General features: G+C 37.7%; 1 protein-coding gene across 1 annotated transcript in view; it reads left to right on the plus strand.

Moving 5' to 3' along the window:
- The first annotated feature begins 5,941 nt into the window (after positions 1-5,941).
- Positions 5,942-24,064, plus strand: part of LOC129780142 (unconventional myosin-IXa-like) — a 170,626-nt gene continuing 152,503 nt past the window's right edge. Inside the window, exon 1 of the mRNA XM_055788123.1 lies at positions 5,942-6,603. The gene's annotated coding sequence lies outside the window, so the exon portion shown is untranslated. The remainder of the gene's footprint in view (positions 6,604-24,064) is intronic.

Consider the following 24,064-nt stretch of genomic DNA (forward strand, 5'->3'; position numbering starts at 1 on the left):
GCCATTATTGCTTTGAATTTCAGGAGTGCTCAGACCAGAGTTCAGTATTACATGTTGTGTGTTTGTTTCAAGGAGAAATCATATATGATTAGAATATCGAGAAACACAACATTTCTCTAGGTAAGGTTAGGTTAGATTAGGCCTTGTTAGGTCATCGAAAGATGTTTCACACGCACATTCATGAGACATCTGATTATACACATGTTTTCAAGACAATTATAGGAGCTGTGGATTACCTTTTCAGGTTTCCGTCACATAGCTGAAACTCTGCGTTTAGGAAATCACATCACTTACCGCAGTGAATCCTGATTTTTCTTAACCATTCCCACTAACAACTATCCCTTCCTTGATAAACGCTAGGGAACCACGCTATAGAGGCGACCCTTCTGGCCTTCGGGCGGCGAATATCATACTAATATTCCTTCTCTTCCCCTGGTGACTGTAAGGACGTAGCCGGCGTCGTTATTGACCATTTAAAGCTCGAATCAGCGAAAATTGCACAACGAGAATGATTTGCTAGTCCCAAGCGTCATTCTGTGTGTTCTTTGTGCAATTTGGTTGGTTCAGGTCAATCACGGAGAGCAACTACGAATTGTACAGTCTACCCAAGCTCATGCTCAAGTTAAGCGCACGTTCATGGATCCAATCGCAGAACTGATCATTGAATGATCTTCTAATCTACCCTTTAAAATTACCTTTTACTATAAATTTCCTAGTACTTCTACCAACACTCGTCATTTTAATATCAAATTATTTTCAGACACAATTCTCGTTCAAAATTTTCAACCAATTGCAAATAACATGTTTCTCCGTCACATGAAATAAACGTTTGATACAGAAAATATGATGCAGACGGCCCTAAATCGGACAATTCCTTTTCCAAGTTTTGCTCTTATCAACACATTCGACGATCTAATTTTATTCATAGAGATAGAAGATGATATAGGAGTTTTATCACATTAAAACCCATTTCCACTTTCGAACGAAGATCAATTTCGTTAGCGCAAACATCAAATGGACTAACAACGCTTGTCAATATGTAATTGTAGAATATATGCGAATTGAATCTTTCGAATTTTCACATTTCCCTTCAGTTTTCCGAAAATTTTCAATTGTTATGTTAGTTTGGAATATGTGTATTACTTTTATGGGAAAGTTCTTTTTACCATATAAAATTTGCATATGAAGGTTTTAGGGTGCAATAAATGTTTCTATGGTTTGAACTAATGAGGTACATATAGAGGTGGAGCAGTAGGCGAAGTATATCTGTATTGGCAAGCAAAATATCGTGTCGTAATTATTTGCATTCAATATGGAATGTATATGGAAGATACAAAACAATGTTCAATAAACTCACGGTTGCATGATAATTTGAGCCACAATTCTCATGAAATCATTCAACTGGTTGTTTTTTAACAGTTGGCAATTATATCGTGGCTTATTTCGATTATTCATGTGGTAAAAAGATCGAGAGAGCAGTCGTATGCTTAGTTCTTGAAAGCAGTAACATTTCCGGTGAAACTTTGATTAATTGGCGATTATTATCTCACAACATATACACCAACACTGAGAGACTTCGAAACATACACTTCATAACGGTAAAACAATGAACTCGTGAAAATGGCATATGGAAATATCACTTTTATCCGTCTTTTTCGACGAGATTTCACAAATATTCACTCCCAGCTATCACATTAGCCACATATTCAGCGGGAGCTCTACGAAAATGTACGTTTTTAATTGATAAATTACTTCCTGAAAATAGCATTTTTATATGGATGCGGTGGGCAATCAAAGATAAACAGAACGACTGACGTCACTATTTGCGAAATAGTTATGGCAGCGCATGCTATGTCGCTCGAAACTCGACCATCTTCATTACCTTTTTTCCAGGACATTGGGTTTGAACCTCCCCCCTCTCTAAGGGGAGGCTGCCATACAAATGAAACACTCGAAAACTGTACAACGCTAGTACGGCTGTATGTCTGTCCAAGACGGGTCTATGGTACTAGGTGAGGCCGTTTCGTCACTAAGTTGGGTAGGGGAGCGGTATATGAAAGCAGTACGGAAGAAAGCAGAAGGGGAATTATTTGCTTGTAGCGTGAAAGAGACAGACTGATCAGGAGCGAGCTTCGGCACTAGCGTATTGTGTTTTGTTTACAAACAAACCACAGTAGACTTCCAATATGGCTGAAGAGTGGTTTTAGCAAGTTGGCCCACCTTAGGATATACTTCTACACGCCTTGTGTCTGTCCATGGTATAATGAAACAGACTGTTTTTGATTCGTTCGATTTACTTGAAAAAATAATTTTCTTACGTCCCCCGTTCATTATGGTTCATTGTGGGCCATTATCCTGTTTGTCATTTACATGCTAAAATTCCGCCACCTAGGTCCGAACGCTACTGTGTGGGTCTTGTGATACCACCGCATACAACGAGAACAGAAACTAATGAACAGGCTTGGTCTCGACGTCGGAACGTACGATTCCTCTTCCGTGGCAATCGTCTCACCAGAAGCAAAGCAAAACCCAATCGGAATACACTTGCTCCGAGGGCTCGCTGTCACAAACACACACCCAGCCACATGTCACGTCAAGCAACACGTCCAGTGAAGCGTGAGCTCATCATGCCTTCTCTGTTGTTCACGTTGGCATGACACCGGTGCGAGACTTGTCTCATTCCGTCGCTGTTGAGTTGTTTTTCTTTTTTGCTGAATATTCTCATTAGTCACCCCTGATGAATGCTAATGAGAGGAATGTGTACAGAAGTTTACCCATCTCACACTGTCCCAAAGTGTCGTGATTGTACATATGCAATTCCCGACGAAAAATGTCATACCAATGCAATAGTAATATAAAAAATTTGCATGTATATGCATGTTCAATGAATGTAGTATTATTGAATGAACTGACAATTTTCTTATCTGTCGACATTGTTGTTGATGATTTTTTGTTGTGATTACAGCAAGACAAGCTGTCAGACATAAATGTTTATACCACTGCTAACAGCTGCTAAGATAAGATAGGAACTTATTTACAGCTTCACAGCACGATCCACCCAGCTTGGACTGATTCTGAATGCAAGACCGCTCAGAATCATCATTATCTTTCTCAACAGCCTCGGTGCATAATGGTGTGCTTATCGCTGTTTGAGAGGGATTGTTTGTTATATTTGCACTTCGTTCAAGATGTAGAATTTTGTATTATGTCATCTAGGAAGGGAACTCATGTTCCGTGTAATAAATGTTGGAGAGTCGCTTAATTTAATGCACAAGACTAAAATGCTTGACGCTGATAAATAATCTTAAAAAATACTGAAAGATTTGCGTTTTATTATCAATACAAGAATGTACTCTCTATCGAATCGGCATGCCCGAAGACTGCTTTCAATCGTTAGAATTTGAAAGAACACGCAGCCCTGACTTTTAATTAACAATTTGTCTAAATTTTTTAGATCGTTATGGCGATTTTCATTGGCACCCTAAACTATACATTTTGCCTCGTAAAAAACGCCCGCAGTGTCGATTTTTGACAAAAAAAGTCTTCGAGATGACTCAACGTTTCAGGCAATTTGAAGACCTTTGGCACCAAAAAATCGAAAAATCGACCCCTCTTGGATCATTTTTCGGTTTTCAAAAAACTCAAACTTTGACGGCTGTGCGACACTAGTAAATGAAGTCCGATTGGGCTGATATTTTTCATAGGGTAGTTTTTCATGGGAATCAACATTTTTAATAAAGCCCAGTTTGAAAATTCGAAGGTCACATCCATAAATCCATTGGAACTCTAACGTACACGTTGATATGTCTGTTGATCCCCCCCCCCCATCGTGTACATTTTTGTACACCTACAACCCCTTCCAGAGTCCCTTCGAAAAAAAACAACCTTGAAACATACGACATTGAGATCACCATAATATTTCCTAACTGACTATAACTTTTTCACTATTAACCCTTTGCGGTCGGAATTATTTTTATTGACAAATCAGTGATGTATAACTATGTGAGATTACGTGCAGAATATGTATAACTTGTGAGATTATGAAAGATGAACATGATTTATTTATTTTTATGTAAACTTAAGATAAGTATTTACTAAGTATTGTATTGAAACACATGTTTTTTGTTTTCATTTTAAAAATGTGTGCTATAATTCGTATGACATCTTTCGAAACAGTCCCCAAAATGCAGTTCAAGTGCTCGGATTTATCACCAAAATATTAATTCGGCGAGTTTCTTCCTCTATCTTTCTATTTGAACAACAGAACAATGCTCTTTGCCGCAATGCATGGAGTTTACCATTAGGCCTTTCATCAGGCTTTATTTCCGAATGTACTTCACGGTGAAAATAAAATGAACGGTACGCCATTGAATTACGTTTTACGAGTTAGTTAAGCGTCAAAGTAAATAATGGGTTTTCAAGCAAAACGAATGAAACTTTCAAATAGAAATTATGAATGAAAATCAACTTCTCCGTATTCAATTAGTTTCCTTCTTCTTGAATGACGTCCCTGTGGAACTTTTGCCGTCTCAACGTATGCATTAACTAGCGTCATTTATTAATACTTAACTGAGATTTCTTAAGCTAAATAACACGCCTTGAATGTATTTTCCGAGGGGCAAGCTCTAGAATACGCGTGATCACAATGCAAGTCGAAGGAAAAATCCCCCGGCCAGAACGGGAATCGAACCCGAACACCCGGCATGATAATGTGAGACGTTAACCACTCGGCCACGGGTGCACTTGTATTAAATTAGTATTCAATGTGAATGGAAAACTTTGTTTTCTCAATGTGGTGAAATAATTTCTCACAAAAATTGTATCAGGAGATGATTTTATATTATAATGATAAGGTTATAATGGAAAACTAATTTCGTATTCAGATGTCGACAGTGTACCGTTATCATCGCGAATACACGTTATATTGTTCTCACCGTAACGTGTATTCGGGAATAAAGCCCATTAAGCATTGACCACCGTCTGAATTCGTTAACAGATTCACTAGACATTAAAATTATTTTAGGAAAAGTATGAACCTATATATGAGGGGTTTAGAATGAAAGGGGTGTAAGTGATTTGATCGATTTCCCAGCTGCATTTGACAATGTGGAAGATAGGTCAGAACCTCACCTATCAGATTCTATAGCAAACTTAAATTGGAACGTTTTTGCAATTGAGTTATTAACTAAAGAAAAACTTGATGAAGAGAAATCGATCAAGTCACTTACACCCCTTGCATTTTTAGCACCTCATATATGAGGGGCTTAGAAAGAAAGAGGTGTAAGTGATTTGATCAATTTCTCTACATCGACTCTCTCTTTTGGTCCTAACATAGCTGCAAACTCATTCGCAGCTATATTTGAAAATGTGGAAGATAGGTCAGAACCTCATCTATCGGATTTTATAGCAAAGTCAAATTGGAACGTTTTTGCAGTTGAGTTATTAACTAAAGAAAAAGTTGATGAAGAGAAATCGATCAAGTCACTTACACCCCTTGCATTCTAAGCCCCTCATATATTTTGGCATAAAGTACAAAAATAGTATACTTCCTTGCTATGGTGGCTGAGAGCAGACAAACAACCGCAAAGGGTTAAAGGAATTTTCTAATTGTGCAATAATATATAATATATAATATTTTGTTGCAGCTTCTATTCTAACACGAATTCAGAAGTCAGGTTCAATGTGCCGGCGTGCTGCGGTAGTCACTTTTCCTCGGGATCACAAGCTGTTTCCTCGCCATGGGAAGGAACAGTACCAACCACAGCTACTTGTTACTCCCTCTCGCATAAACATGCACACAATCCACTCACCATTCACACATATTCACAAACACAACACAGCAACTGGGCGCATTGAGATGAACGGTGAACGCTGAGATGGCAGAGCCGTGAGCAGAATGGTTTCTTTCGCGTGAACTCTTATTATGGTATGATGAGATTCCTCCATGGTCTTGGTCTCAACGTCGTCGTGTCAGCTCCGCGAGCCATAGTCAGCCAACAGGAGGCATTGAGAAGAAGTAGTTGGGTCAAAAAAAGCCTACCATACAAGAGCAGAGGACTTCCTGGACAATTTCAGACAATCTAGTGGCCTCCGGTTGGGCTCCACAAGTGCCGTAAAGGGTCCGGACCGTGCGTCGGTTGACAGAGCGGACAATTTTGTGTGAAAACAGTGCTTCGCGATCGCAGTTCGAGGAGATTGATTTCTGCGAAATTTGTGAACTGCACATTACAATCTCTCCTGCCGTCCTCTCGGATGAACGAAGTTCGAATCGAATCGATTCCAGTGTATGCTGTGGAATTTTTGCTGAAAATACGACGCTTAGTGCTACTGTGGCTGGATTTGGGTCCACTTCCGGTGGAATTCAAGTGGGAAACGTGCGATTTACGTGGGCCACCCGACGGTGCCAGCAACGGAACGAGGGCGGCCGTGATTTTCGCTGTCGACATTTTGACATCCACACATACTCGCTTCGTGTCGGGAGGGCCTGTTGGCGAGAGTGTAAATATGTCTGGAAAAGTACGACAGCAGTGAAGATGGCTGGAATTTGTCCGTCACGGTGGAATCTAGCTTAATCGCAAGCGATACGGTCAGCTTTGTGCGAAGGTGAATACAGTTTTTTTTAATTTTTCGATACCAAGCTTTTTGTTGGGTTCATGTTGGAAAAATAGGCTACATCTTCAAATTGCATAGTGACAGAGTATGGAATAAGCAGTGGGTGAGGAAGCGGAGGAAAATCAAGCAAAATGTGGGAGTGTATGTGTGTGAAGCTGTGTGAAAGTGATTTCAGAAATCTGTGTATTGTGTACTCGGAGACCCATCGGGCCGTTGTGTGGTGGCTAGTAATCTACGGGCTACGGGCCTCTACCCATGTAATTGATAGGATCAACCAGAAAATTGCTGCCGTAAGCCAACCCGTGTGGAATGGTAACTCTGAGCCTGGAGCGATGGATTCGCCATATGAATGTAACCATGATGGAGATTTTCAACTGCCATAAAAATCAAATGAGAAATCTGAACACCTGCGGTTCGGTCATTGTTCTAAAATGGACCGACAGAAAAAAATTGTTATAATCAGAAAATAAGAACATGCAATTCTAATACGAAAAACCGTCTTTTGAATGAATCAACACAATTTTGTCGCAAAAAACTAATTGGATAGTAAGAATCATTCTTATCTTATCATGCTTCTTACGTCGATTAGTATTGGGTACTTTGAATCTCACAGAAGTAGCGCTTTAATTTCGCATCACTCGAAGATTAATCAACTGAGATTAGTTCAAAATATTGGATCATTCTTTCTATTTTATGTAAAATTCAGTATCAGTGAAGTATGTTTTGGTTCCGAGTCTCCTCTATCAAATATATTTTCTGCGTTCATGTTGATTCATATTCGACTTTCTATTGAAGCTGAGATAAATCAGCATGACCCCAAAGTCAATTGTTGGTTCAAGCGTAACCTAATAATGTTTCTCTTTTTGAATTATATTAGTCGGAATGACTATACGGGCAATGACGAAGATAGTCCGCCCTTGTCTTAACAACGTCGGATTGTTTTCATTTATCAATAAATCTTTCACACGAATATGTCATTGATGGCGGTAATGTTACTTTGTCGCAAGAGACTAATACTAAAATTTAGCCAGAGAAGTTTTTGTTCGTCACATCAACTTAATTTTTGAGACCGTGACCTACGGTTCGGAAAGCAACGCAAATAAATAATTCGGTGACTGTTTGATGACGAAGAGTGAATCATTACGATCCAATTAGACAAAAATTGTCATGGTCAGGTCATCTGAACACGTGCAGGTCTTCATTACAGCTCACTCCTGTTCAATCAGAGACAAAATTAGAGCTAAAGAAATGGCCAGGGCGGTCTTTACGAAGTCAGGGATAAAATGGGAAGTGGATTTCTCAAAGTCCTTTAAATGTCAAGGATCAGATGAGAATTTTTCAGTGCTGTTACAAAAAAAAACAAGGATATCACTGTCCCTATTCTGACAGAAACGTTTAGAGCTAGCATGGTACTAGGCTACAGTCCTAGTAATTGGCGAGAAGTTCGGGTTATACTTAATCCCAAGGCTTCCAAACGTCACAGGACGACTCTCAAAGATTATAGACAAATTACTCCAATCTTAGTCCATCTTGAAAAAGTGTTAATCCTTCAAAAACTGTCACAATCCCATTTACCAGAAAAAGAAAATATAAGATTCCATCTCTTAGATTGGGAGGTGTACAATTGGAGCTTTCAAAACGAACTAAGTATTTAGCCATCATACTTGGCCAAAAGCTAAATTGGAACGACCATCTGTAGTATGCAATCTCTGTAGTCCATACTGACCTTTGGACTTGTGGTAGAATATTCGCGAAAAGAAGGAGACTAAAACTGAGAATGATTCACTGAATTTACTCGACCCTCAATGCTCATTTATAGCTTCTACACTTGCACCAATATGTGCAACTTGAAGCAGAAACATGTGCTCTTAGGTTGAAACGTGTAGAACATTTTGTAGAAGGAGATCTCACAGGGCTTTTACAAATCCTGAAAGATTTTTAACTGAACTCTATAGTGAGCATGAATGAAGACTGGATGGAAACAAAGACTAACTTCAGTGTTCCCTTCAAAGTGATTGAATTCAATCGCAGCGAATGGGGACACTCAATTTTTCTGAGTTACCAGAGATATGTAAGAAGTCGGTTGAATTGAAGTACTTTGTGTAGAATACAACAACTCTCTTCATTTATGAGACTGGTCATTTGAACTTTATTGTTATGTTCAGGCGTGTAACATTAAAAAAAACTGAAATTTCAGTGTTACATAACTATAGAACCAGTTGGAAAAAAAAATTTAAATCCTTTTCAAAATTAACGTCAATTTCACAAGAATTACAATTAGTTTCTTATTCATGGGTCATCTTTAGTTTTAATTAGTAGAAATAACCCATTCGGGGTGGTTTCGACCAAGCTGCACCAAGTTGTAGTCTGTGTTTCGTTCTACGCAGAGTATAGTGAGTACAGCTCTTCAAATCTCTCATACTGCTTGTAAGCCGCATCTACTATTCGTACGATCATTTTTCACAAGTTCTTGATAAGGTTTTGATCTGGTAAATAAGCTGACCAATTCAGAATCTGAAGCCCCTATTCATTAAACTTTCCATTACTTTCCGGATTTCATGAATTGATGCCAAATTACCCTATTATTACGGTGTTTTTAATACAAAAACAAAAGTAAATGATTCTGAAGTACTCCCTTGCACTTCTTACTGTGCATTCGCGTTAATGAAAAGCTGTCTGAACCAGGTCTTCATGAAAATATTTTCATCAAACTGCCGCCTGTAAATTACAAGTTGAAAAATTACATGACATGTTCCGTAAGTCCTTCCAGTATGAAAAATTCTCTTCAATTTGAATTTCTTTTTATCAGAGGAGTTCTTCTGAAACCCATGGGATGAGCTTCCACATTAGTTTTCGGATCCGCATCTTTAGAGATGGGATTTTTATGATTTAGGGAGATTTTCTCAAAAAGGGCTGGTTTAGATAGCTTACTATCAACCATGAACAGTTAGAAGTGCAACAAAGCACTTCAGAATCATTCATTTCATAATTGTCATAATTGAGTAATTTGGCATCAATTCATAAAATTCGGAAGGCCATGACATGGTACACCAGCTGCGATTACTGGATCAGGAATCGGCATGTCAATTCCAATGGGACAGTGACCTACAGTTTTTGAAGCAGAAGTACATGTTATTTTAACATGTAAAATATTTTTTTACCTAGAAAATACTGGTATGCCGATATCTATATCTTCTCAGATAGCCAAGTAGTTCTTAATGCATTAAAAGCAAATACATGTCAGTCAAAGCTAGTCTGGGAAATGCAATTCTAACAACTAGCTGCTACTAACGATGTTAATCTATACTGAGTACCTGGTCACTGCATTCTAGATGGTAATGAAAAAGCCGATTTCTTAGCAAAATTTGGATGTTCAACTCTATTCGTCGGGTCTGATCCATTTTGTGAATTATCCACATCATGCCTGAAATCAGAGCTCACAACCTTGGAAATATTGATGATAGAAGCCAACCGGAGGTCTCTATCAACATCAAGCCAGTCCAAGTTATTCATTACACCATGTAACAAAATAACACGCGGCCAACTCAGCTTGAATAAGGCAGATTTGAGCAGGTTGACCGGTCTATTGGCCGGACACTGTCCGTGCAGGTATCACCTTGAAAAAAAAATATGGAAAACTGACAGATGAAAATTGTCGTCTCTGTAATTTCGAAGCTGAAACTTCGGAACACTCCACCACTTAAACATCCACCTTATAGTTCGGACCTGGTAGCATGAAAAAACTGAATTTTCCATTTCTTCCAGCAGGACTCGTTCGTTGATTTTTTTTATAGGGGCTTTGAAAAATTTATTTGCCTCCATCAGAAACGCTCGCTGTGAAAGAGACACAATCGATTTACAATAAACTTGATGTTCTAATATCAAGTTCCTCAATTTATGTAAACATTCGACTAGGTAGAGAATTTTTCTGACTTGGTGAAACAGCGTTTGCTGATCTTGTTCAACATGTTTCCGGAGCTGAATATTGTCCCGCATGGTCGGAGGCAAGCGGGAGCGATAGACATAGGAGAATTTCACAAACAGGCTTGCGATTCTAATTCATGAAGGCCGATTGTGTTCACATCTCATAATTACGTCAATATATCTTTGGTACCGCATGGAAACAACAGCAATAGCAATTCTTGCAAGTATCAAATATCATGCCACATATTATTTAGTATTGCCTCAGTGGAATCGCACCTCTAAGACACCGTTCGTACAACGCACACCAACCAGCATCAAACAAGCGTTCAACTTAGCAAGCACCTAGTGCCCTACACTGTAAAACCCTAACGCCAGTTCGAAACAATGATTACAATGCCAAAGATATAAGCGAGTGGCATACTTGGTCGCGTCCACAGTTTGAGGGGAAACGAAGTTCTTATGACGACAAAACAAAAAAACAAGGATGTTCGCTGATTTAAGTACAGAAAGTGACTGAAAATTTGTCTCAACTTAGATCCACTATTTATACCCTAGCGGAAATTTCTTTTTCGATTGTTCCCTTCCTTATTTGTATTATCGCGGCTGCCTAATTTGCCCCACCAAACAAGCGTCCAACATAGCTCAAACATTTTCAAAACGAAATATTACAGCGCCGACCATATGAGGCGCTGCTATATAATGAGCAGTGATTCCAAATTCTAAGTGGTTATAGCTTTTTACGACACTGTTCACTGTATTTATCGTGCGATATCACAATTGTGACTACCATGATACTGATTAATAGGAATAATCTATATTTTTTTAATTATTTCCAGAAAAATAGAGAAAACAAGTTTATTTTATCCTGACAAAAACTGCAACCATGTACCATAAAACCACAATGTTCGCACAAAACTCACGTAATAAATGTTAACCCTTTCGAAACGGTTATGACACATTTATTCATCAGGTTGACATAAAACTCTAATGACACGAGTTTAAGCTTACACACTTCTTAACTAATTGTTCTAACATAATTACAGCTGAGGTTGAACCGGGAAGATTTTTTTTTTGTTTCCAAGAGGTTTCCAAAATGCCGATTAAATATGGCTCATGTTGAGTATGATTAGTGCGCGCAGTTGGAAAGCGGAGAAAGTCGCGATTACGTAGATTCTTCCTTCTAGCATTTAAATTAACACAGCTCGGTAACTCAGAGCAGTCGATATTGGCATGAATGAGATCGTATATGAAAAGAAGTTTAGCTTTTGCACAACCAATCAAACCCTAGAAACTTACAATGATCATCATACATAGGGAGGTTTTGGGGGTCATCCCTAGGAAGACGATGTAAAGCATAACAAACAAATTTACGCTGAGCGGTCTCAGCTGTTAATCAACTAGAATATCTTGCACATTGTTTCATTGCATAACCACATTTGTGGTTGACAAGAAGACGGCTAAGTGTAAAATATCTTCGCAATAACATTATTTGTTGATTGTTTTTATAAAGAAGTTACGATATTTCGAGAAAATAAGCCAATTCAAATTATTTAGTTCTTTATGCGCAAAAAACTAGAATTGTGGTGTTCCAGGTGTTTTATAGATTCTGAATATATTTCCTTTTGCCTGAATAAATCCACCTAAAGCATTAGAAATTTTATTTCTGTTTTTCCTTTCAAAAATCCATCTCGAAAGCGTAAACAGTATATCTTGTTGATTATAACAAATCTGTATGAGAAGGAATAATGACCGTCGAAAATCCTCACCATTGCTCCACACTATTTTTTTTTGCGTTTCAAGTTTCAAACGGATTTATCCTGTTTGCGGAATTTACACAACGCATCTCCGTGTATCGTTTTCATGCGAATACTCATAAAATGAACTCGCCAAATACTGGGATCGATATTTCGGTGGATAATCTAGACTCGGTTGAGACAGCACCAACCGAAACGGCATGTACAAAAAAAACGGCCAAACCTGTCTCGCAGTAAACATACACCCACCCACAAAAAATGTTTCAACAAAAAACACATTATTCCTTCAACGGCAACATTCACTAAACCCATGAAAAAAGCAGGGAGAAACAAAAAAAAACATCCAAGCAATACGCGGCCGACTGTCAATGAAAGAAACAAACCTCCGCACATCAGGTTCCTCGTGCAGAGCCTGGGATCAGATCTCCACCGACACCGAGACACATCCAACGTTGGCTGTGCGTACGAAGACAACGGCGATGATTATATGCGTGTGTCGTGTTCGCCATTCACACACATTTTAGCCATTGAAGTGTTGTATAGTTTACACACATTGATTATTTTTTTTCTTCTAGAATTAAGACAAATTGTTCGGGAATCTCGCGTGAGAGCGAGACCCGCTCCATCATGAAGTGTTCCTTTCTATCGCGAATCATGTTGAGCATTGAGCATATCGCTACGCACAAACACAGCTACTCATTCATGAGATAAAGTGGAAAAATAACACAACTGATCTCTCAGCACAACCACACGTAACACAATTGATGCAACGCAGCCAGGAAGATACGACCATATTATCATCATTATTATGATTATTGGCATATCCTCGGCATAGAAGTGTTTGAAAACGTAAATAGCCCTGTGCGAAGAAACGGCTAGAGCGAGAAGAGCTTATTTTACCCGTTGGTGAATACATATTTCTAGATTTCGAGCAGTCGCTCGCCGCTGGTTGTCTAATTTGTTTTTATAGCTTCATTATGTGGTGATGGAAAAGTGCCAACATTTGAGCGCCACCATTGCATTCAAAGGTGATAGAGGCAGGCGCCTCTCATCAGTGCCGGTTCAATTGGGAGATTTATTGTCTCCTTCTGTGTCTATTACTGTTTGACTAATACTTTGGAACAGATTTCGGTGTAGGAGACGATGTTTTTCAAACTGTTATTTTTTTTTTCAAAACTAAAGGTCTGTTACTGATCCGAAATCCGGATCCCCACTTCCCCTATGTGTTCGAGCATTCCGATAAACTTCCGACTTGAAGACATGAACGTGAATTTGATGCCAAAATTGCTCTAATAATGCCTTTGTGGTCATAAGCGTATCTTCCAATGCCGTCTTGAATAATCGAACCAAAACACGTAGGGGAAGTGTGGGCACAGTGGTCACCCTAACGAATATGCCCATTCCCAGCGCCCACATACCGCTTCAATTCCCGTTTCTTGAAGATTATTATAGTTCAACTCATTGTTGTTCAAGATAGCAAACGGTTTTTACTATGAAAATTCAAAATAGCACACTTTTCATCATTAGAAAAAGAGGTGAAAGATCGAACTTTTTTTTTGCTTGGAGGTAAAGTGGTCACCTAGTGGGGGCAAAGTGGTCACTCACTTATATCAAGCTAAATGGGATAGATTTATGCGTTTTTTCGTCCAAATTTGTTCGAGTCATATTTGATATAGTAGGTACATGTATGAAATAAGCTTGGCCTATTCACCCAGAGTCTCAATTTTAATTTTCTCATGCATACAAAAACGTAGTAAGAAACACATAACGTTCCGCATAATGAGGCTTGGTTTAGTAGGAGTGTTATATTTATCCAGGGTCGAAGCCACAAAAGGATCCTCTCCAAGAGCAGAATGTGATGCGGTATATCAGCTTTAGTAAACAAAACATTGTAAGTTGTTATTCACCTATGACTACTTTGCTCCCAAACATCAAAGTAATTTCTATGTTAATCGCTGAGATTAAACAAAATATCTGTTCAACTCCCCTAGAATATGTGCACAGTTGTCCAAACTGATGATTTGTCCAATATATCAGATTGAATAAACTAAATTTCACGAGAAATTCCTTAGAACCACGGCCTAATGGCTATCGAGAGAGCAATTTCTGTTTTTATTTATATTATGACATGCGACAGCTCTACTGAAGTACAGGGTGACTCAAAAGTCATTAAATTCTTCACACATAAGGTGACGTATTCAATACGGCTCTATGGTCAATAGTTATACTACCAAACAAGCAGGTGACCACTTTGCCCTCCATGACCACTTTGCCCTCACTACCCCTAGTGGTTTTTGTAATTATCCAAAGATTAAAGATTAATCTCACAAAACTGTCAACGAATTAAGTTTGAAGAGATTTTTTATTTGCAAAGAAATCACCATCACAGTCACAATCGTGCAGCAGTTGCATATGCTTATGGTTCCTCTTGCAGTCGCCCTGCTCCTATTCGCAACACATGTTTTCGAATCTATTTGTTCGCTTCGTTGTATTGCTATTTTTCGTGCAATGTGATTACGTGACCTTCGAATTCGTCCAACTGCCACGCTTTCGCCTAGAATGAATTCAGATAACTACATGGAGCTGCTAGACAATATCTTGATTCTTTTTACGGTGGACAAAATCGATAACAACAGCAAGATAACGCGATTCATGTAAGCATGGTATTCAGACTATGGGCAACATACAGGTTACGAAAAGATCAGGTCATAGCCCAGACTAGATTCCAGTCTATATTCTCGCGAGACGTGGCCTTAATGGGGGCAGTTTGGAACAGCTCATGAGCTGCACACAAGTGTAATGCCGAACTGAATTTTTTAAACTATTCTGGAAAATGGCCTACCAAAAAATATTTTTTTACACGAAACTGAGCTTGAAGTTTGGTGCTATAAGGGGTTTTCGTTGAATATTCAAAACAATTCCGATACGTTATTCCACGCGTGGTTTTCCAAATCTGAAAATAATTCGGTTGAAAAGTTTAACTTTTTTTTTGCAAAATTCAATTTTATTATTCAACATAATTGCCTTCGAGGGTGATACAGCGATTATAGCGATCTTGCAACTTTTCGATACCATTTTTATAGTACTTTTTCGATGTTCCCAAAATAGGCCTCAGTTTCGATAATCACTTCATCATCGGTCTTAAATTTCTTGCCAACGAGCATTCTCTTAAGGTCTGCGAACAGAAAATAGTCGCTGGTAGTCAGATCAGGAGAATACGGTGGATGCGGAAGCAATTCGAAGCCCAATTCATGCAATTTTGCCATCGTTTTCATTGATTTGTGATTTTTCCATTTTTTTCATAATAACAAAAGTTGCTTCACTCTCAATGCTGTAACTCACGAACCAGTCGTTCCTAAAAGAACTTCGCCGTCTCAACGTACTATTACTTGCGTCATTTTCATTAGTACTTTGTTCAGATTTCTATGCCAAATAACACCCCTTGAATGCATTCTGAGTGGCAAGCTCTAGAATACGCGTGACCACAGTGTCAGTCGGAGGATATTTCTTTGTCGAAAAATTTCCCAAAACAGAACAGGAATCGAACCAGAACCCGGGGGGCATGCCAATGCTTAACCCAATGCAATCAACAACTCGAAATATTCAATTTTGCGACTTGGTCCCCTCTGACTAAGCACTGACCAAAATAGGGTTTGAACACATTATGATAAAAAACATTAAATTGAAGGATCAATTCAATAATGTAGCAAACTTTTTCAAACTGGACTCCAGCTGATCCTAGAATCAAAAAAGGTGTGTGTTTTTCAGGCATTTTTCGCACTGCTTAGGGAATTAGAAGAAACTTCGGTTCAAGAACAAAAAAAAATAGGCGGATCTTGTATTGTTAACGTAGGACTACGAATTTAATTTTCACATTGAGTCTCAGCCTCAGCATTCGGTGGTGGCTGATCGCTGTCTAGAGTGAAACTATCGAAAGAAAGTCACAGAAAGTGCTAAGGGCCAATGACATTTCGTATGTTATACGAGTACAAGTGTCTCCGGTTTACATGCATCGTCAATTGTCATGATTTCAATAGTTTGCTTTCAAAGCTGTTTTTTAAGCTCTTGGGTCAATAAGTAACAAACACTAATCGTACTCTTTTATTTTCTGAATGATGTGATTATGATACCACTTCGTTCAGCCGGCGAAGATGTTTTAACGCTCAAAACCTTATAGCTACAACGTAACGCTCTTATTTTCGAAACTTTGAATTTACACCCTAGTACAGAAATGAATGACGTAGTCCCACGTCAAAATTTAATTTGAATATCGCGAATGACTATTCATCAGTCATCCGGATTCCACTTCCACTGCCGACCAGACAGCAGCGGCAGCGAGACTCGAAAATGGCTTTTTTCAATGCCGATAGTTAAGAGCATAGTTTTAGTTTGCCAAGATGGCCTTTTTTGAATTCTGAAGGTGAACGAACTGGAAAAGTTTGAAGCCTCTATAGTTCAAAACCAAACCAACCAAACGCATACTTCATAGGAATGTTCATAGAATACCCTTATTCTCTACAACAAGCGCATAATTCATTGCACAGAATACTTATACTGAACTGCACGAGTGATCGGCAAAGCTGCAACTCTCTCAATAACGCTTCCAATTTTCGTTGATATTAACCGTTCACAAACTAGGGAATCATAATGTGGATATCGAAAATCGCGGATAACGCAATAAAGGACTAAAAATGAGGTGCAAACAAGATATATCATGTTTTATCAATATAGGAATCATTAAACTATCCATCTGTAAGGTCGTGTATACCAGCGGTTAAATAATGTGAAAGCAATGACAAAAATGAAAAAAACAAGAGCGTACCACTCACTGGCGAATTTCGGATTTCGGACATTTTGGTCGGTTCTAACTTCATTTTTTGTTAATACTCTAAACATACGTTCGAATAGTTATGAGCCTTATTCGGAGCATGTTGTTACCAAGGTCATAAATCCACCGGACTGCCCTGAAATACATTGAATCGAATCCTATTGTGTCATGTTGAAGCGGGAAATCAGGAAAACCATGGAAAAAACAATATATACAAAGGACATGCTGAAGAAGTGAAAAAAAATAAGAAATAGGTACCGAACATGACTTCTTACGGATGACGTGGAGCGAAAGTGTCGAAAGTTTTACCAAAAAACCTTTAATTTAATACAGAGCGAACTCGATTATATACAGTCTCCGAATTCTTTTCACAGTATATAATCGAATCCTGTATATAATTGAGTCGAAAAAAAATTGGTTGTTCATCATATTGTTTCGTTTTTTGAATATAGAAAAAGAATTTAATTTTTGATTCCTAAAGTCAGAAAATACCTTTTTTACATGAAAAATAATAAATTTATCTACAATCTCTCAGGGCGTGATAGACGATCATATTTGATGAAAAAATCCTTGATCGAATTTCAACAATGACAGAGTTATTGAGCTGAGAAAATTTAGTACAGAATATAGTTGTGAAACATCCAAATTAGCGGATTTAAATAACATGTCGGAATTGAGAAAAGGATAGTGGTTTTGAAGATGTTATTATTAATTTTATCCCATAAATTCATAATAAACTTGGATGTTTCTATCAACCAAATGAAGATTGGGTTGTATTCGATTAAGGAGAAGGTGGAAGCTAACCACAAATGGCTGCCACAATGGCGCTCATTTCTTTCATCTCCCTCCCTCACCCCTCGCCCGAAAATCAATAATATGGCGAAACAGTGTGAAGAAAATGATCGTTTGCACACACTTCCCACCAAGTAAAATCAACCAAATAGTGAAAAACGTCGGAAAACTCGAGCTAGTGCTCTGAAAGTTAAATTTTCATTTTTCAATCTTTGGCAATGGTTTTGTTTTGTTTGTAAAAATAACGGTTTGTCGTTATTTTTTCGACCCTGATGCCAGACAACATCAGCGAAACAGCTATGAATACCACTCAATAAAATGTTATTCCTGAGTCATAGCGTTTCATGTCATGAAAATCAATAGAATAAAATTGTGTTGATATCAATACAATTATTATTTTTACGTTTAATGGGTGTATAATGTAAGTTTTAGCAACTTTTACATTGGTTAAGCAATATGTATTGCAGAGCTCGGAACACTGCCACGGCTACCTATGCTTTCAATAATAGTAAACGGAAAAGTATTACATTCAATCAAAATACCTCGGCCAACGAAGAGAAGAGTTAAGGCTTTCCAACGTGAATATGTGAAAACAATACAAACAACGAAGGGAAACATTAAGGAATTATCAACGTCGAGTTACTATCCGGAAGAATTTGTTAATACCAAAAGAGTCCCAATTCGCATGTGTTATAAATTTGCTCATGTTACGCTCGCGTATAATCAAAATTTTACTTCATATGCAAATGCACCTTCTATATATATATATATATATATATATATATATATATATATATATATATATATATATATATATATATATATATATATATATATATATATATATATATATATATTTATATTTGCAATTGTTCATCGGAACATATCGTTATTTAGTATTCAATTGTAATTTTTTTTTTCAAATGTATTCAAAGACTCGTGTCAATGAAACGCCACACAGTCTAATAAGTGGATTGATCTATTTATGTGTGCTTTGCTCTTCTCTCACAAACACTATCACCCCATTTTTACACGTAGGTTTACCTATACTACTACATTGGCTAGCTTCCACCTTCACCTTAATACAAGAAAATTGAAAAAAATATTGTGTTGCAATATTTTTTTCATCACGGTAGGGTTAATTAAACTTCAAATAGAATATTTCGATGTGTCTTCGACGAAATTGCGAACTTTTATTCAAATACCCCGCAAATCTATCGTACCAAATGATAGAATACGCTTTTCATGTAGTATTTATGGGCGTCCATAGTCCTGTTGTACCAAAATCCACTAAGATGCGTATTTCGATATACTCTAACGATAGATTCCGTGCATGACCAATTTAAATGCTAACTTGACTGGCTGTTAGCAGCACCATTTCAGATAACAGTGAAACTTTGTGGGTGTAAACACATGGGTCTTTTAAGCAACTTTGCATACTTGATTTTTGGCCCTTTTCAAAAGGCAGTATTTCTTTCTTTTTGAAAAGCGTCGAAATTTTTTTGCTAGATTTTTTACAAAAAAATATAACACAAAAACTATAATACCTACGAAATGCTGATTGAAGGATGAAATGTAGGAAATTGTTTTTCTATAAATTTTCCATAAAAAATACAAAAAAAAAATTCGCTGAAAAAAAATTATTTCAAAAATCAGAATTCATTTTCCTCAAGAACGTATTTTTTTTAAATTCTAAAAAAATATTACGAATAGCCCTTACAATTTCCAAAAAGTCGTCCATACATCGAAACATGGGTAGTTTTACATGAAAAATGTTTTTCTAAGAACAATTCTAATTTCATGTTTTATATGAAAAAATTACATCTAAACCTAATTTTGTTGAAAGACAAGATAGTGGTATAGTGTGTTCGACAAAACTTTAGATCTCATTAAAATATAATTTCTCGTCGAAGACATCAACTTTCTATCTTTTATAGTTTCTGGAATATAAGGCATTATTGTATAAAGACTAATGTTTTACTCATAACATTTGTGTGTAAAAATTATCGCGTTTGACATGTTTCTAAATAGAAAAAAGTTAGCAGAGCATGTGAATCGCGATAATGTATACATAAAAATGTTATGTTACATTAACACGTTGAGCCCCGAATTCCTTTTGCTGCGCTTTTCATCCAGTCCGCATCAAGAGCGTTTACAAAATATCAGTGTCGGTCCCAGCTTGCAAAGATACTTATTGTATAAATAGAAAATAGTCATAAATTGGACTGGAAAGTAGTTACATTTTGTAAAACATCCGAAAACAAACCGTATATATATGGCTGTGGCTCAACGTGTTAATAGTAATTTTTTAAAGAAAAATATGAAAAGGTGATGTTGGAAAAACTATTTCCCTGTAAAAGTGTCCATCTTCCTATGTATGAACAGATGTATGGAAATTGTAAGGGCTATTCATATTCAATTTTTTTTAAGATTTCAAGTATGCAAAGTTGCCTTAATGATGCATGTCTTTACACCCACAACATTTCACTGCTGTCTGAGATGGTGCTACCAACTCCTAAGATGAGCTAGCATGAAATTTCGTCGCATGAAAACGTTTGAAAACGTCGTGAATTGTCCAAACTCAATTTTCAAAATTCACTTCACTTCCAAAATAAACTGATTATAAGTCGGACAACTAAGGGACACTGCTAGGCAACGGGCTATGATATCGGATTCTATGTGATGACTAGAGCCAGCTCCGATCTTCCCGATCGACCAGCAACAGAAAGTAAAATAAGAAAAAAACAGCAGTGAAAACCTGAAATGCAGGCCATTACTACTGTGAAAGCTGGCTCATAGTCCATAAAACCATTCTGCACAGCTAATAGTAAACCCCGTACGCTCGAGAGATCAATGTTCGACATGTAGTTTTCCCCCCATCCTCATGTTTGATGTTGTTATGATTATGGAATAATAGACCATCATTCATCCACACCTGCGGCTGTTGCTGCATCTCTCCGGCCACTGCCGGGCGTTCGGCGGTTTGATGATTCGATCGCTGTTGGTTCGGTTTCCTACATGTGACCTTAATCCAGACGTTTTGCTCCAAATGTTTTCACTCTTTTCCAACGTTCAACCCCAATAGATATAGATGAATGAAGAAAAATACAACATTCAGGGAAAAACAACAACAGCAAGGGTAATAACAGCAACAACTTCCCCATCATTGGTAGTCCGTTTTGCTCAGATGCTGGCACTGCTTCTCTTTTCAATGTGTTTTTTTGCACTTATTATCTTATTTTCCTCTTATATCAACCAACTTCTCTGTTTGCTTTGCTTCCCCAATTGTGGTCGCTGCTTTCTTCGGGCGATGCATTTCCAGCCGAAAAGCTGTGTGTGTATGTGAAAATGAGAGATAACGTTCCTGTTGCAGTACTACGAATTCGTTTTTCATATTATAATTCTGGGTCGCATCCGCTGCTTATTTTGATCTATGAAAAACGAAATTCCTTCTGAAAATTTTCCCTCCACCAAAAAGACGCTTTATTTTGTCTCGTCATTGATTTATAATTATGTTTTGAGAAGAATGGGGGAAAATTGGTCCTCATTCAACCGGTAAAACGATTCGCTGAAAGGACATTCACTTTCACTACTGCTTTGCGCTCAACGATCTTCGATCGTCATTCACGGGAGCCGTCACTGTATGAAAACCTTCAACAAGACACAATTTAACACCTACGACAACCGTAAATCACGGTTAACGGCGGAGACAACGGTACGTTGTTTGCTATAAATACACGTCTCGCATCACTCTATCTTTTTATACGCGGTTAGGATATGCGACCACGCAATGCGCGCCCCTCAAAGCACATTGTTGGGAACACTTCGGCAGTGTTGTTTTTCCCCTACCTGTCAGTAAAATCATCCGCGAAGTGGCGGCTGTTCGCCAAAAAAACAACAACTATAGCATATCGCCTCAAACGGGCGGCCAAAGATGATGATGACCTGTTAACAGTTTTGAAACGTCTCACGTCCAGCTCACGCTGTCTCTTCTTCACTTCATCTGTCAATTGAGTATCACACCATTGGGATGTGCACATTCATGCGTCTACGGGTGTGTCTGTGTGCAGCTACAACAACAACTCGCATTCGTAATAGCGCACCGATGATCGGAGCGGCACACTTTCTCTGGTGTTTTTTTCTTTGGTTTCCATATGTAGGATGCATCGAGGAAATTGATCTATGCCGTCGTACGGTGCTGTCGAATTCATGGGGAAATTTTGCAACAGTATTATGATAGTAATTGTCTCCGGTTATAAATCAGAACACGATGACCAATTGTTTGGTTTTTCTCTCAGTAGATCATCAACCAGTATCGATGATTATGGTTTTGAGGCAGAAAATAAGTCCACTTAGATGTTGACTTAAACATAAATAAAAGGCTTTTAAAAATATACTGCATTAAGAATTAATTATAATAATTCAGGATGTTTTCTACCACTTCAATTACAGTCAACTCTCCCTAACTCGATATCCAAGGGACCATCGAGTTAGGGAGGTATCGAGATACAGAACATTTTTTTATATTTTTTTTATGCCACAAATTGCAAATATATGATGTTAGGGTAAGTGTCCCAATATTAGGGCTTAAAAATATGACCCAATTAGGAATAAACCAATTATGGTACATGGGGTTTACTATAATTGGTACCATTGCGTATACAGGATATTACTATAATTGATTTGTTTTTGTGCATTAGTACATTTACCCTATATGTACTAATGCGCATGTACTATTATACATTATTTTCTCAAATTTAAAATAAATTTAAAATACATAGGATGTTTGTTTAGTAGGCCAATTTTATTTGTAAAATGGAATTGGAAATGGAGAAGGAACTAGGTTAACAAAGAAAATATTAATTATGTATGTAATTCAAACTAAATTGTAACGATCACGCAGGAACTGTTCAATCGCAAAGAAATGTTCAAATAGTTTCACGGGAACATTTTCAGTTGATTGCAATATTTCGGACATATTCTTTAGGTTCGATTTAACGTTCGAAGGTGTAATTTCAAAACAATCAGCTGAAACTTCCTGAACCTCCTCTAACTCCATAGGACTACTATTTTCAACGTTTTTTTCAGCTTCTTCAACACTTTCCAGTATATCGGTATCAGTCATTAGATCACAGCAAATCACGTTTTGATCCATTTCGCAATATTCATCAAATGACGATGAACAATCGAATGGTACTGCACTGTCGACAGCAGCAAGCTCACGACGCATTAATTCTGCCAGCGGAATATCATCATCATCATTTATGGAAAATCCGGCTTTCCTGAAGCAATTTTGAACAGTCTCAGATTTAACCTTGTTTATCCAAGAGCGTGAAAGTAATTCAATTGCATCCAATACCGATATATCTGAAGGTCTAGGACCCTATATATATTTGAATACAGTATGAGTGCTGAATAACATGAATGTAAAAAGGAAAAAAATACCGTTGTATCCTCCATTTCTAGCAGTCTTCGTTTTACTAATTCATGGCGATAGTACTGTTTCAGGTTCTTGATTATGCCCAAGTCCAGCGGCTGAACTACTGAAGTTTGGTGGAAAAAACTGCAAATTTATCGATTTAAGCTTTGGTTGGAGAGATTTTGGGTGCGCTGTACAATTATCAACGAACATGACCACCTTTTAGGAGAAAGAGATATAAGTATGATACATTCCCATTACACATAATTCCCGAATCAATACCTTTCTATTTTTTTTGGAAAATCTTTCGTCGAGTTGCATAATCCATTTCTCAAAAAGAATAGAGGTCATCCAGGCCTTGGTGTTACTCTCGTATATCACTGGTAATGATTTCTTCTTTTTGAAACACCGTGAGTTTTTACTCTTTCCAATGACCAGCAATGGTAGTTTATCGCTTCCGTCCATGTTGGTTGCACACATGACTGTCAGACGTTGTTTCGAATATTTTCCTCCTTGGCAAGTTTCTGATCGAAATGCAAATGTTTCGTCTGGCAAACATTTGTAGAAAAGTCCTGTTTCGTCTGCATTGTAGATATCACGTGCATCATACTCGGCGATTATACTGGGTAGGGTTTGCGAAATCCAGTTGTCCGTTACACTGAGATCTACACTGGCACTCTCGCCACATAGCTTCCGAAATGTCATCTTTTGCCGTTTTAAAAATTTACTTAGCCA

Source organism: Toxorhynchites rutilus, chromosome 3, assembly GCF_029784135.1.
Source record: "Toxorhynchites rutilus septentrionalis strain SRP chromosome 3, ASM2978413v1, whole genome shotgun sequence".
Lineage (NCBI taxonomy): Eukaryota > Metazoa > Arthropoda > Insecta > Diptera > Culicidae > Toxorhynchites > Toxorhynchites rutilus.